Source organism: Toxotes jaculatrix, chromosome 10 (genome assembly GCF_017976425.1).
Source record: "Toxotes jaculatrix isolate fToxJac2 chromosome 10, fToxJac2.pri, whole genome shotgun sequence".
NCBI classification, from domain to species: Eukaryota; Metazoa; Chordata; class Actinopteri; family Toxotidae; genus Toxotes; species Toxotes jaculatrix.
Window position 1 is genome coordinate 1,669,625 of NC_054403.1, and position 12,782 is coordinate 1,682,406.

Consider the following 12,782-nt stretch of genomic DNA (forward strand, 5'->3'; position numbering starts at 1 on the left):
TGCATGATGGGTAGATCCAACAAAGCGCGTTTGCTGCACGCCGCAGCCTATTTGCAGCAGTGTTTGTGTCTTTTCAGCCATAAATGTAACAGACAAAGGGGAGCTGATGCTCAAGGCACTGAAATGTGGGATTATGCATTGTGGGCACCGTCAGCCAGAGTGCTGTGCCTGGTGACCACCACCCGCTCTCTTCCAACTGCAGCTCATACTTACCTGGCAGGGGAGATACCATGATCAACAAGGTGGTTCACCCAGGGTGAGGCTCGGCCATTGCACTACGGCTGTGCTGACCCCTGCGAATTCCCCAAATGTGGGAATCTCGACTGCATAATTTCTGGTAGTGGGGGACTGCGTTCGCGCTCTCCCATGTTGCTAGCGTGTAGAAGAACACACAATGTGTCAGGAATTCCCATGTGCTAACCTGTTGAAGGCTCTCCATTTTGTGAAGTGGCTTTGTTGATTTGGGGTTACATGTCAGCTTTTGCAGTCTGTCCACAAAGCGGCAGTGTTGCTCTGCAGAAGCTCTCTGGCGTACGCTACAGAGTGGCGTGTTTAGTCATGACAATTCCCCGTGTTCCCATTGGAATTGGGGAAGTGGGCGTGGCCTTTCCATGACAAAATGAAGTGTGAGCTCTCCTGTCCTACTTTGCTAATTGTTTGTGGAAGAAATGTGTGCTAGATGTTGTTCTAGTATGTTTTATTTCTAGGCTTTGGTGTGGAACAGCAATGAGTTGAAGCTATTTTTGGCCGGCTTTGCCGTATGGCTGAGCCTTTTGAGTTGGTGAAAAGTCAAACATCTTTGTATAGCGGCAGGGAAAAGTACACAGCAGACAGATGGGCGGAGTTGCTAAGTGGCGGCAATTGATAAGCTGGCTTACAAACGGGACACCGCGACACTGTGACGGTTGTACCAAGAGCTTAATTTGGACGTCAAAGGCTTGGGCCTCATCGCTTCTCGGCCTTTTGGCTAAGATCAAGTGTAGTATCTGTTCTTATCAGTTTAATATCTGATATGTTCCCTATATGGGGATAACATATTAAACACATTTTTAGGAGAGGGAGCTGAAAAGGGAGCTTGCTCCGCTCACTCCACGCATCGACCTGGCATTGCAGTGCCGCCGGGAACGGTGCACCTTTATCTTGCTTTGTAGAAAATCAAGGTCTGACACACATGTTTAGTTAGGAGTCAAACTTTTACAGTGGCTGAAGGAACATGCGGCTAAGTTTTTATCAAGTGAATTGTGCACAACCAGTCAGTTGATTTACTGATATCACCCAGGGAACCCAGCTCAACAACACAGTGCACCTCAGCTACGATGATTGGTCGCGGACTCCCTGAAGACGCCTGATGGTTTCCCAGACTTTGTAGTCTCCATGTAAAAGCCAGGCCTGGATTTTTCAGGCTGGAGGTGGTGGGGAGGCTGGGATTTAGCACGCGACAAGCCAAGGGAGGCGTACCGGGACGACTAGGGTCCTCAGCTGCTCTCTGAGACAGGCCTGTTCTGACTCTTGTTTCTCTTCATAACGCACAAGTCTTTCGCCTTTTACTAAAGACTTCCGTGGAGAGGAACACCAATGAGTTGAAGTTATTTTTGGCTGGCTTGGCCTTATGGCTGAGCCTTTTGAGTTGGTGAAAAGTCAAACGTCTTTGTAGAGCGCCACAAGTGTGAGCTCCCCTGTCCGACTTTGCTCTTCCTTTGCGGAAGAAATGCGTGCTAGATGTTGTCATTTCGTTGGTATACTTTATTTTTAGGATTTGGTGGGGATGCTGGCGTCTTTGAGACAGGAAAAGTGTACATGATGACAATAAAAAAAGAAATAACGCTACTGAATGAACCTATTTCTTCAATATGACAGATGATGCTTGAAAAATATACAGTTGTAAGAAGATAAGATAAGATAAGATAAGATAAAAATACTTTATTGATCCCAAACTGGGAAATTCAACTGTTATAGCAGCCGTGTACAGGTAATAAACACAATAGTACAATGGTCACAAGTACAGAAAATAAGGAGATTTGCCCTACATAAATCTGCAGTAAAAAAGCTAAATAAAGCTAAGTATAAGTGACAGTCAGCGGTAACAATAAGTTAAGTTTGTGAAACCAGAGTACAAATGTACAAAGTAGTACAATGAATTCTCCAGAATGTGCATAGTAGCAAGTCAGTGCACCAAAACAGTCGAGTAGTATGGATGTGCAAATATAAGAAGAATAAGAGTGCAGGATGAATAAGTATATAAACAACAATGAAACAATAAAAACTATACCACTGTAATATGAATGTGCAATATGAGAGGAATAAGAGTGCAGAATGAAATATTCTTATAAACAGCTATGGAACTATAAGAACTGTAAAAACTATAGAACAGTAATATGAATGTGCAAAATAAGATGAATAGGAGTGCAAGATAAAAAATTGTTATAAATAACTATGAAAACTATTAAGACTGTAAAACTGTAGGACAGTGATATGAATGTGCAAGAATAAAAATGAATAAGAGTGCAGGATGAAATACAGTTGTAAACAAGGTTAAGGTGCATAATCATCATAACAGCAATAACACAGGTTATCTCTGGCACAGGGGTGATGAGTTATACAGTCCTATAGCATGTGGCAGGAATGATTTCCTGTAGCGGTTCCTATGACAGCGAAGCTGTCTGAGCCTTTTGGAGAAGGCGCTCCGCTGTCCGTCCAGTGCAGTATGGAGAGGGTGGTCAGGGTTATCCATGATGGATAACAGTTTGTTCAGAGTCCTCCTCTCCATCACTGCTTCAAAAGAGTCCTGTTTGCAGCCAATGACAGAGCCAGCCTTCCTGATCAGTTTGTTCAGTCTGTTGGTGTCATTGGCTGAGATGCTGCCCCCCCAGCAGACCACAGAGGAGAACAGAGTACTGGCCACAACAGACTGGTAAAAGATTTCCAGCATCTTGCTGCACACGTTGAACGACCTCAGCTTCCTCAGGAAGTAGAGTCTGCTGCAGGCCTTCTTGTACACAGCTGTGCTGTTGGTCTTCCAGTTCAGTCCGTTGTCGATGGTCACTCCCAGGTACTTGTACTCCTCTACAGCAGCTACGTCTCTGCCCTGGATGCTGAGGGGCTGAGGAGCTGATCCCTTCCTTCTGAAGTCTATCACCATCTCCTTGGTCTTGTCCACATTCAGCAGCAGGTGATTCACTCCCGCCCACTCTACAAATCCGTCCACCAGCCGCCTGTACTCCCCCTCCTGTCCGTCCCTTATACACCCGACAACAGCAGAGTCATCAGAGAATTTCTGAAGATGGCACGACTCTGAGTTGTACTGAAAGTCACTGGTGTATAAGGTGAACAGGAAAGGAGAGAGCACAGTGCCCTGAGGGGCTCCCACACCACTCACCACCACATCAGACAGGACACTGCCCAGCCGGACAAACTGTGGCCTGTCTGACAAGTAGTCAGTGATCCAGGAGACAGAGGACTCACTGACACCCATCAGCCGCAGCTTCCCACCCAGCAACAGAGGCTGGATGGTGTTGAAGGCACTGGAGAAATCAAAGAAAGTGATTCTCACAGTGCCTCCACCTCCATCCAGGTGTGAGTGAGCACGCTGCAGCAGATAGATGACAGCATCGTCCACCCCAAGGCGTGGCTGATAGGCGAACTGCAAGGGGTCAAGAGAAGACTTCACCTGCGGCCTCAGGTGGGCCAACACCAGCCTCTCCAGCACCTTCATCACATGTGATGTGAGCGCAACTGGACGGTAATCACTGAGGCCGGATGGAGAAGACTTCTTGGGGACAGGAACCAGGCAGGAGGTCTTCCAGAGGTGTGGCACCCTCTCCAGACTGAGGCTCAGGTTGAAGAGGTGCTGGAAGACTGCAGACAGCGGGCTGGCACAGGTCCTCAGGATCCTGGGGCTGATGCCGTCCGGACCAGGGGCTTTGTGCAGGTTGACCTTCTCCAGCTGTCTCCTCACCTGCCAGGTTTCCAGCGTTAAGGAGGGGGGTGGGGTCAGGGCAGGGGGAGGGGTGATGGTTTCAGTCCAGTCCGGTGAGCTCACTGAAGAGGGGGGAGGGAGGGGCGGTGAGGGGGTGGGAGCAGGAGGGGGGAGGTGTGGGGGTGGTGGGGGAAGGGTGGAGGAGACCTGGGCCGTTTGAGAGCTGAATCTGTTGAAAAAGGTGTTCAGCTCATCAGCTCTCTCCCTGCTGCCTTCAGTCAGCCTGCTCCTCCCCCCACATCCTGTGATCTTCTTCATTCCAGACCACACCTCCCTCATGTTGTTCTGCTGGAGCTTGGCCTCCAGCTTCCTCCTGTAGGTGTCCTTGTTCTCCCTCAACTTGTCCCTGAGTTGGTGCTGCACCCTCCTCATCTCCTCTCTGTCTCCAGACCTGAAGGCCCTCTTCTTCTGGTTCAGCAGGGCCTTCAGGTCACTGGTTACCCACGGCTTGTTGTTAGGGTAACACCGGACAGTCCTGGATTGCACAACAGTGTCCTCACAGAACTTAATGTAGTCTGTGATGCAGTCTGTCATGCTGTTGATGTCCTCTCCATGAGGCAGGCAGAGCGCGTCCCAGTCTGTACTCTCAAAGCAGTCCTTCAGGGCCTCCTCAGCCTCCTGTGTCCACCTCCTCACACTCCTTTTGGACACAGGCGTCCTCCTGACCATAGAGACATACTTAGGAGACAGCAAGACCAGGTTGTGGTCAGACCTGCCAAGGGGGGGGAGGGCAGTGGCACTGTATGCTTCCTGTGCATTAGCATACAATAAGTCCAGAGTCTTGTTTTCACGGGTGGGGCAGTCTACATACTGTGTAAAGTCCGTGAAAGTTCTGTCCATGTTCACGTGATTAAAGTCCCCAGTAATCACAATGAACGCGTTTGGCTGTTGAGTCTGTAGCCGAGATACTGTGTGGCTGATGACGTCAGCGGCAGCCTCCGCATCAGCTGATGGAGGAATGTAAACAGAGACCACAATGGCGGACGATAGCTCTCTTGGTAAATAATATTGCCGGAGTCCCACGGCTAAAAGTTCCACATTCGGGCTACAGAGACGCTCTTTAACTCGGACATGTCCGGGATTGCACCAACGTTCGTTCACATAAAGCACAATCCCTCCTCCCTTCTTCTTACCGGAGTCAATCACGTCTCTGTCCGCCCTCACGGTCACAAAGCCAGGTAGAGCAACGCTGGTGTCCGGGATGTGTGAGTGCAGCCATGACTCCGTGAAACAAAGCAAACTGCACCCGCGGTAATCCCTCTGGGTCTTGATCAGCGCCGCCAGCTCGTCAGTCTTATTAGCCAGAGAGCGTACATTCCCCATAATGATCGAAGGGACAGCAGGCCTGTGTCTCCATTTCCTTGCCTTCACCTGGACTCCGGCTCTACATCCACGCCGTCTCCTCCGTAACTCCTTCGGGATTTCGTGCCGTATTCCCTGCGGCAGCCCAGGTTTACTCAGCGCTAGCAGCTGGTCGCGAGAGTAAACAATGGGGCCCCCGCACCGCGTGTTACACTCCATTACAAAGTAACGAGAGTAGCAGCAAAAGTGCAAAAGAAAGAGCCTGGAGCACACAAAAACCAAGCAGTCCTTTTGGTGTTTGCAATAAATAAAGAAATACTATAAAAAAATAAGACTATACTAAATAAATACAAAGTAAAGGTAAAAGACACCAAGTACGACCGGAGCTGCTGTAACAGGCGTCCGCCTCCTGGGGGTGCGGCGCCACATAGCTAAGAAGCAAAGGAAACAAGAGAAGCTTTTACAAAAACAAGGTTCATGCAGCATTTTCACTTTGCACTCATCAAACACACATTCACAGATGAATACATGACTTTATGTGTGTACAGGTCTAGTGGTTTTTTTTTTGTATTCTTTGACAGAGGCACAGGTACTGACATAGGTCTGAGATGCTAAAAGAGAGAGAGGTTAGGGCGAGGGAATGCATTATGCCAGAGAGTGTCCTCACCAAGATATAAGTACCAGTATGTGTGAGTGTGTGTGTGTGCTTGTCCTTTGATGCCTTTGATGTATCAACATTCTACAGTCTGATGTCAGAGGCTGCAGTAAGTGGACACACAGCCAGAGACAAGTTCAGAAGTCAAACAGGAGCAGAAACAGTTGGACTGGACAGGACTTGCTCATGATTTAGGAAGAAAGAAGCACTCAGATGTTTCTGCACAATTATTGACAAGGAAGGGAGGAGCTACTGCTGTTACAAGGACAAGAGGAAACCACAGGAAAGTGCAGATCAGCTCCAAGGTTTTCAGTAAGTCCATACATGTTAGTAGTTCATGTCAGTGTTTAGTTCATTTAGTGAAATGTTTTGAAAAGTGTCCCACGTGGGCCTTTGCTTTCTTTCCCAAGAGACAGCTTGACCCCTGCGAATTCCCCAAATGTGGGAATCTCGACTGCATAATTTCTGGTAGTGGGGGACTGCGTTCGCGCTCTCCCATGTTGCTAGCGTGTAGAAGAACACACAATGTGTCAGGAATTCCCATGTGCTAACCTGTTGAAGGCTCTCCATTTTGTGAAGTGGCTTTGTTGATTTGGGGTTACATGTCAGCTTTTGCAGTCTGTCCACAAAGCGGCAGTGTTGCTCTGCAGAAGCTCTCTGGCGTACGCTACAGAGTGGCGTGTTTAGTCATGACAATTCCCCGTGTTCCCATTGGAATTGGGGAAGTGGGCGTGGCCTTTCCATGACAAAATGAAGTGTGAGCTCTCCTGTCCTACTTTGCTAATTGTTTGTGGAAGAAATGTGTGCTAGATGTTGTTCTAGTATGTTTTATTTCTAGGCTTTGGTGTGGAACAGCAATGAGTTGAAGCTATTTTTGGCCGGCTTTGCCGTATGGCTGAGCCTTTTGAGTTGGTGAAAAGTCAAACATCTTTGTATAGCGGCAGGGAAAAGTACACAGCAGACAGATGGGCGGAGTTGCTAAGTGGCGGCAATTGATAAGCTGGCTTACAAACGGGACACCGCGACACTGTGACGGTTGTACCAAGAGCTTGATTTGGACGTCAAAGGCTTAGGCCTCATCGCTTCTCGGCCTTTTGGCTAAGATCAAGTGTAGTATCTGTTCTTATCAGTTTAATATCTGATATGTTCCCTATATGGGGATAACATATTAAACCCATTTTTAGGAGAGGGAGCTGAAAAGGGAGCTTGCTCCGCTCACTCCACGCATCGACCTGGCATTGCAGTGCCGCCGGGAATGGTGCACCTTTATCTTGCTTTGTAGAAAATCGAGGTCTGACACACATGTTTAGTTAGGAGTCAAACTTTTACAGTGGCTGAAGGAACATGCGGCTAAGTTTTTATCAAGTGAATTGTGCACAACCAGTCAGTTGATTTACTGATATCACCCAGGGAACCCAGCTCAACAACACAGTGCACCTCAGCTACGATGATTGGTCGCGGACTCCCTGAAGACGCCTGATGGTTTCCCAGACTTTGTAGTCTCCATGTAAAAGCCAGGCCTGGATTTTTCAGGCTGGAGGTGGTGGGGAGGCTGGGATTTAGCACGCGACAAGCCAAGGGAGGCGTACCGCGACGGTGGTAGCCGGGACGACTAGGGTCCTCAGCTGCTCTCTGAGACAGGCCTGTTCTGACTCTTGTTTCTCTTCATAACGCACAAGTCTTTCGCCTTTTACTAAAGACTTCCGTGGAGAGGAACACCAATGAGTTGAAGTTATTTTTGGCTGGCTTGGCCTTATGGCTGAGCCTTTTGAGTTGGTGAAAAGTCAAACGTCTTTGTAGAGCGCCACAAGTGTGAGCTCCCCTGTCCGACTTTGCTCTTCCTTTGCGGAAGAAATGCGTGCTAGATGTTGTCATTTCGTTGGTATACTTTATTTTTAGGATTTGGTGGGGATGCTGGCGTCTTTGAGACAGGAAAAGTGTACATGATGACAATAAAAAAAGAAATAACGCTACTGAATGAACCTATTTCTTCAATATGACAGATGATGCTTGAAAAATATACAGTTGTAAGAAGCAAAGGAAACAAGAGAAGCTTTTACAAAAACAAGGTTCATGCAGCATTTTCACTTTGCACTCATCAAACACACATTCACAGATGAATACATGACTTTATGTGTGTACAGGTCTAGTGGGGTTTTTTTTGTATTCTTTGACAGAGGCACAGGTACTGACATAGGTCTGAGATGCTAAAAGAGAGAGAGGTTAGGGCGAGGGAATGCATTATGCCAGAGAGTGTCCTCACCAAGATATAAGTACCAGTATGTGTGAGTGTTTGTCCTTTGATGCCTTTGATGTATCAACATTCTACAGTCTGATGTCAGAGGCTGCAGTAAGTGGACACACAGCCAGAGACAAGTTCAGAAGTCAAACAGGAGCAGAAACAGTTGGACTGGACAGGACTTGCTCATGATTTAGGAAGAAAGAAGCACTCAGATGTTTCTGCACAATTATTGACAAGGAAGGGAGGAGCTACTGCTGTTACAAGGACAAGAGGAAACCACAGGAAAGTGCAGATCAGCTCCAAGGTTTTCAGTAAGTCCATACATGTTAGTAGTTCATGTCAGTGTTTAGTTCATTTAGTGAAATGTTTTGAAAAGTGTCCCACGTGGGCCTTTGCTTTCTTTCCCAAGAGACAGCTTGACTAGTGGCATTTCACACAGTGTTCCTTTGTTTTTGGCAGAGCAGTGCATGATGGGTAGATCCAACAAAGCGCGTTTGCCGCACGCCGCAGCCTATTTGCAGCAGTGTTTGTGTCTTTTCAGCCATAAACGTAACAGACAAAGGGGAGCTGATGCTCAAGGCACTGAAATGTGGGATTATGCATTGTGGGCACCGTCAGCCAGAGTGCTGTGCCTGGTGACCACCACCCGCTCTCTTCCAACTGCAGCTCATACTTACCTGGCAGGGGAGATATCATGATCAACAAGGTGGTTCACCCAGGGTGAGGCTCGGCCATTGCACTACGGCTGTGCTGACCCCTGCGAATTCCCCAAATGTGGGACTCTCGACTGCATAATTTCTGGTAGTGGGGGACTGCGTTCGCGCTCTCCCCTGTTGCGTGTGTGTAGAAGAAAAACTATGTGTCAGGAATTCCCATGTGCTAACCTGTTGAAGGCTCTCCATTTTGTGAAGTGGCTTTGTTGATTTGGGGTTACATGTCAGCTTTTGCAGTCTGTCCACAAAGCGGCAGTGTTGCTCTGCAGAAGCTCTCTGGCGTACGCTACAGAGTGGCGTGTTTAGTCATGACAATTCCCCGTGTTCCCATTGGAATTGGGGAAGTGGGCGTGGCCTTTCCATGACAAAATGAAGTGTGAGCTCTCCTGTCCTACTTTGCTAATTGTTTGTGGAAGAAATGTGTGCTAGATGTTGTTCTAGTATGTTTTATTTCTAGGCTTTGGTGTGGAACAGCAATGAGTTGAAGCTATTTTTGGCCGGCTTTGCCGTATGGCTGAGCCTTTTGAGTTGGTGAAAAGTCAAACATCTTTGTATAGCGGCAGGGAAAAGTACACAGCAGACAGATGGGCGGAGTTGCTAAGTGGCGGCAATTGATAAGCTGGCTTACAAACGGGACACCGCGACACTGTGACGGTTGTACCAAGAGCTTGATTTGGACGTCAAAGGCTTGGGCCTCATCGCTTCTCGGCCTTTTGGCTAAGATCAAGTGTAGTATCTGTTCTTATCAGTTTAATATCTGATATGTCCCCTATATGGGGATAACATATTAAACCCATTTTTAGGAGAGGGAGCTGAAAAGGGAGCTTGCTCCGCTCACTCCACGCATCGACCTGGCATTGCAGTGCCGCCAGGAACGGTGCACCTTTATCTTGCTTTGTAGAAAATCAAGGTCTGACACACATGTTTAGTTAGGAGTCAAACTTTTACAGTGGCTGAAGGAACATGCGGCTAAGTTTTTATCAAGTGAATTGTGCACAACCAGTCAGTTGATTTACTGATATCACCCAGGGAACCCAGCTCAACAACACAGTGCACCTCAGCTACGATGATTGGTCGCGGACTCCCTGAAGACGCCTGATGGTTTCCCAGACTTTGTAGTCTCCATGTAAAAGCCAGGCCTGGATTTTTCAGGCTGGAGGTGGTGGGGAGGCTGGGATTTAGCACGCGACAAGCCAAGGGAGGCGTACCGCGACGGTGGTAGCCGGGACGACTAGGGTCCTCAGCTGCTCTCTGAGACAGGCCTGTTCTGACTCTTGTTTCTCTTCATAACGCACAAGTCTTTCGCCTTTTACTAAAGACTTCCGTGGAGAGGAACACCAATGAGTTGAAGTTATTTTTGACTGGCTTGGCCTTATGGCTGAGCCTTTTGAGTTGGTGAAAAGTCAAACATCTTTGTAGAGCGCTATAAGTGGGAGCTCCCCTGTCCCACTTTGCTCTTCCTTTGCGGAAGAAATGCGTGCTAGATGTTGTCATTTCATTGGTATACTTTATTTTTAGGATTTGGTGGGGATGCTGGCGTCTTTGAGACAGGAAAAGTGTACATGATGACAATAAAAAAAGAAATAACGCTACTGAATGAACCTATTTCTTCAATATGACAGATGATGCTTGAAAAATATACAGTTGTAAGAAGCAAAGGAAACAAGAGAAGCTTTTACAAAAACAAGGTTCATGCAGCATTTTCACTTTGCACTCATCAAACACACATTCACAGATGAATACATGACTTTATGTGTGTACAGGTCTAGTGTTTTTTTTTTTGTATTCTTTGACAGAGGCACAGGTACTGACATAGGTCTGAGATGCTAAAAGAGAGAGAGGTTAGGGCGAGGGAATGCATTATGCCAGAGAGTGTCCTCACCAAGATATAAGTACCAGTATGTGTGAGTGTGTGTGTGTGCTTGTCCTTTGATGCCTTTGATGTATCAACATTCTACAGTCTGATGTCAGAGGCTGCAGTAAGTGGACACACAGCCAGAGACAAGTTCAGAAGTCAAACAGGAGCAGAAACAGTTGGACTGGACAGGACTTGCTCATGATTTAGGAAGAAAGAAGCACTCAGATGTTTCTGCACAATTATTGACAAGGAAGGGAGGAGCTACTGCTGTTACAAGGACAAGAGGAAACCACAGGAAAGTGCAGATCAGCTCCAAGGTTTTCAGTAAGTCCATACATGTTAGTAGTTCATGTCAGTGTTTAGTTCATTTAGTGAAATGTTTTGAAAAGTGTCCCACGTGGGCCTTTGCTTTCTTTCCCAAGAGACAGCTTGACCCCTGCGAATTCCCCAAATGTGGGAATCTCGACTGCATAATTTCTGGTAGTGGGGGACTGCGTTCGCGCTCTCCCATGTTGCTAGCGTGTAGAAGAACACACAATGTGTCAGGAATTCCCATGTGCTAACCTGTTGAAGGCTCTCCATTTCGTGAAGTGGCTTTGTTGATTTGGGGTTACATGTCAGCTTTTGCAGTCTGTCCACAAAGCGGCAGTGTTGCTCTGCAGAAGCTCTCTGGCGTACGCTACAGAGTGGCGTGTTTAGTCATGACAATTCCCCGTGTTCCCATTGGAATTGGGGAAGTGGGCGTGGCCTTTCCATGACAAAATGAAGTGTGAGCTCTCCTGTCCTACTTTGCTAATTGTTTGTGGAAGAAATGTGTGCTAGATGTTGTTCTAGTATGTTTTATTTCTAGGCTTTGGTGTGGAACAGCAATGAGTTGAAGCTATTTTTGGCCGGCTTTGCCGTATGGCTGAGCCTTTTGAGTTGGTGAAAAGTCAAACATCTTTGTATAGCGGCAGGGAAAAGTACACAGCAGACAGATGGGCGGAGTTGCTAAGTGGCGGCAATTGATAAGCTGGCTTACAAACGGGACACCGCGACACTGTGACGGTTGTACCAAGAGCTTGATTTGGACGTCAAAGGCTTGGGCCTCATCGCTTCTCGGCCTTTTGGCTAAGATCAAGTGTAGTATCTGTTCTTATCAGTTTAATATCTGATATGTCCCCTATATGGGGATAACATATTAAACCCATTTTTAGGAGAGGGAGCTGAAAAGGGAGCTTGCTCCGCTCACTCCACGCATCGACCTGGCATTGCAGTGCCGCCGGGAACGGTGCACCTTTATCTTGCTTTGTAGAAAATCAAGGTCTGACACACATGTTTAGTTAGGAGTCAAACTTTTACAGTGGCTGAAGGAACATGCGGCTAAGTTTTTATCAAGTGAATTGTGCACAACCAGTCAGTTGATTTACTGATATCACCCAGGGAACCCAGCTCAACAACACAGTGCACCTCAGCTACGATGATTGGTCGCGGACTCCCTGAAGACGCCTGATGGTTTCCCAGACTTTGTAGTCTCCATGTAAAAGCCAGGCCTGGATTTTTCAGGCTGGAGGTGGTGGGGAGGCTGGGATTTAGCACGCGACAAGCCAAGGGAGGCGTACCGCGACGGTGGTAGCCGGGACGACTAGGGTCCTCAGCTGCTCTCTGAGACAGGCCTGTTCTGACTCTTGTTTCTCTTCATAACGCACAAGTCTTTCGCCTTTTACTAAAGACTTCCGTGGAGAGGAACACCAATGAGTTGAAGTTATTTTTGGCTGGCTTGGCCTTATGGCTGAGCCTTTTGAGTTGGTGAAAAGTCAAACGTCTTTGTAGAGCGCCACAAGTGTGAGCTCCCCTGTCCCACTTTGCTCTTCCTTTGCGGAAGAAATGCGTGCTAGATGTTGTCATTTCGTTGGTATACTTTATTTTTAGGATTTGGTGGGGATGCTGGCGTCTTTGAGACAGGAAAAGTGTACATGATGACAATAAAAAAAGAAATAACGCTACTGAATGAACCTATTTCTTCAATATGACAGATGATGCTTGAAAAATATACA

At 47.4% G+C, this 12,782-nt stretch overlaps 12 non-coding genes across 12 annotated transcripts; all 12 read left to right on the forward strand.

The window, feature by feature from the left end:
- Window positions 1-205: 205 nt before the first annotated feature.
- LOC121189105 lies at window positions 206-369 on the forward strand. The gene has a single exon (XR_005894815.1). It is a non-coding gene; the product is annotated as a U1 spliceosomal RNA (small nuclear RNA).
- Window positions 370-947: 578 nt separating this feature from the next.
- LOC121189127 lies at window positions 948-1,138 on the forward strand. The gene has a single exon (XR_005894835.1). It is a non-coding gene; the product is annotated as a U2 spliceosomal RNA (small nuclear RNA).
- Window positions 1,139-1,503: 365 nt separating this feature from the next.
- Window positions 1,504-1,618, forward strand: LOC121189070. Its single transcript, XR_005894786.1, has one exon. It is a non-coding gene; the product is annotated as a U5 spliceosomal RNA (small nuclear RNA).
- A 4,645-nt stretch (window positions 1,619-6,263) lies between these two features.
- Window positions 6,264-6,433, forward strand: LOC121189118. Its single transcript, XR_005894827.1, has one exon. It is a non-coding gene; the product is annotated as a U1 spliceosomal RNA (small nuclear RNA).
- Window positions 6,434-7,011: 578 nt separating this feature from the next.
- On the forward strand, window positions 7,012-7,202 carry LOC121189028. Its single transcript, XR_005894761.1, has one exon. It is a non-coding gene; the product is annotated as a U2 spliceosomal RNA (small nuclear RNA).
- A 380-nt stretch (window positions 7,203-7,582) lies between these two features.
- LOC121189071 lies at window positions 7,583-7,697 on the forward strand. Its single transcript, XR_005894787.1, has one exon. It is a non-coding gene; the product is annotated as a U5 spliceosomal RNA (small nuclear RNA).
- A 1,147-nt stretch (window positions 7,698-8,844) lies between these two features.
- On the forward strand, window positions 8,845-9,008 carry LOC121189102. The gene has a single exon (XR_005894813.1). It is a non-coding gene; the product is annotated as a U1 spliceosomal RNA (small nuclear RNA).
- A 577-nt stretch (window positions 9,009-9,585) lies between these two features.
- Window positions 9,586-9,776, forward strand: LOC121189120. The gene has a single exon (XR_005894829.1). It is a non-coding gene; the product is annotated as a U2 spliceosomal RNA (small nuclear RNA).
- Window positions 9,777-10,156: 380 nt separating this feature from the next.
- LOC121189078 lies at window positions 10,157-10,271 on the forward strand. The gene has a single exon (XR_005894792.1). It is a non-coding gene; the product is annotated as a U5 spliceosomal RNA (small nuclear RNA).
- Window positions 10,272-11,088: 817 nt separating this feature from the next.
- Window positions 11,089-11,258, forward strand: LOC121189119. Its single transcript, XR_005894828.1, has one exon. It is a non-coding gene; the product is annotated as a U1 spliceosomal RNA (small nuclear RNA).
- A 578-nt stretch (window positions 11,259-11,836) lies between these two features.
- LOC121189122 lies at window positions 11,837-12,027 on the forward strand. Its single transcript, XR_005894831.1, has one exon. It is a non-coding gene; the product is annotated as a U2 spliceosomal RNA (small nuclear RNA).
- A 380-nt stretch (window positions 12,028-12,407) lies between these two features.
- On the forward strand, window positions 12,408-12,522 carry LOC121189072. Its single transcript, XR_005894788.1, has one exon. It is a non-coding gene; the product is annotated as a U5 spliceosomal RNA (small nuclear RNA).
- Window positions 12,523-12,782: the final 260 nt, after the last annotated feature.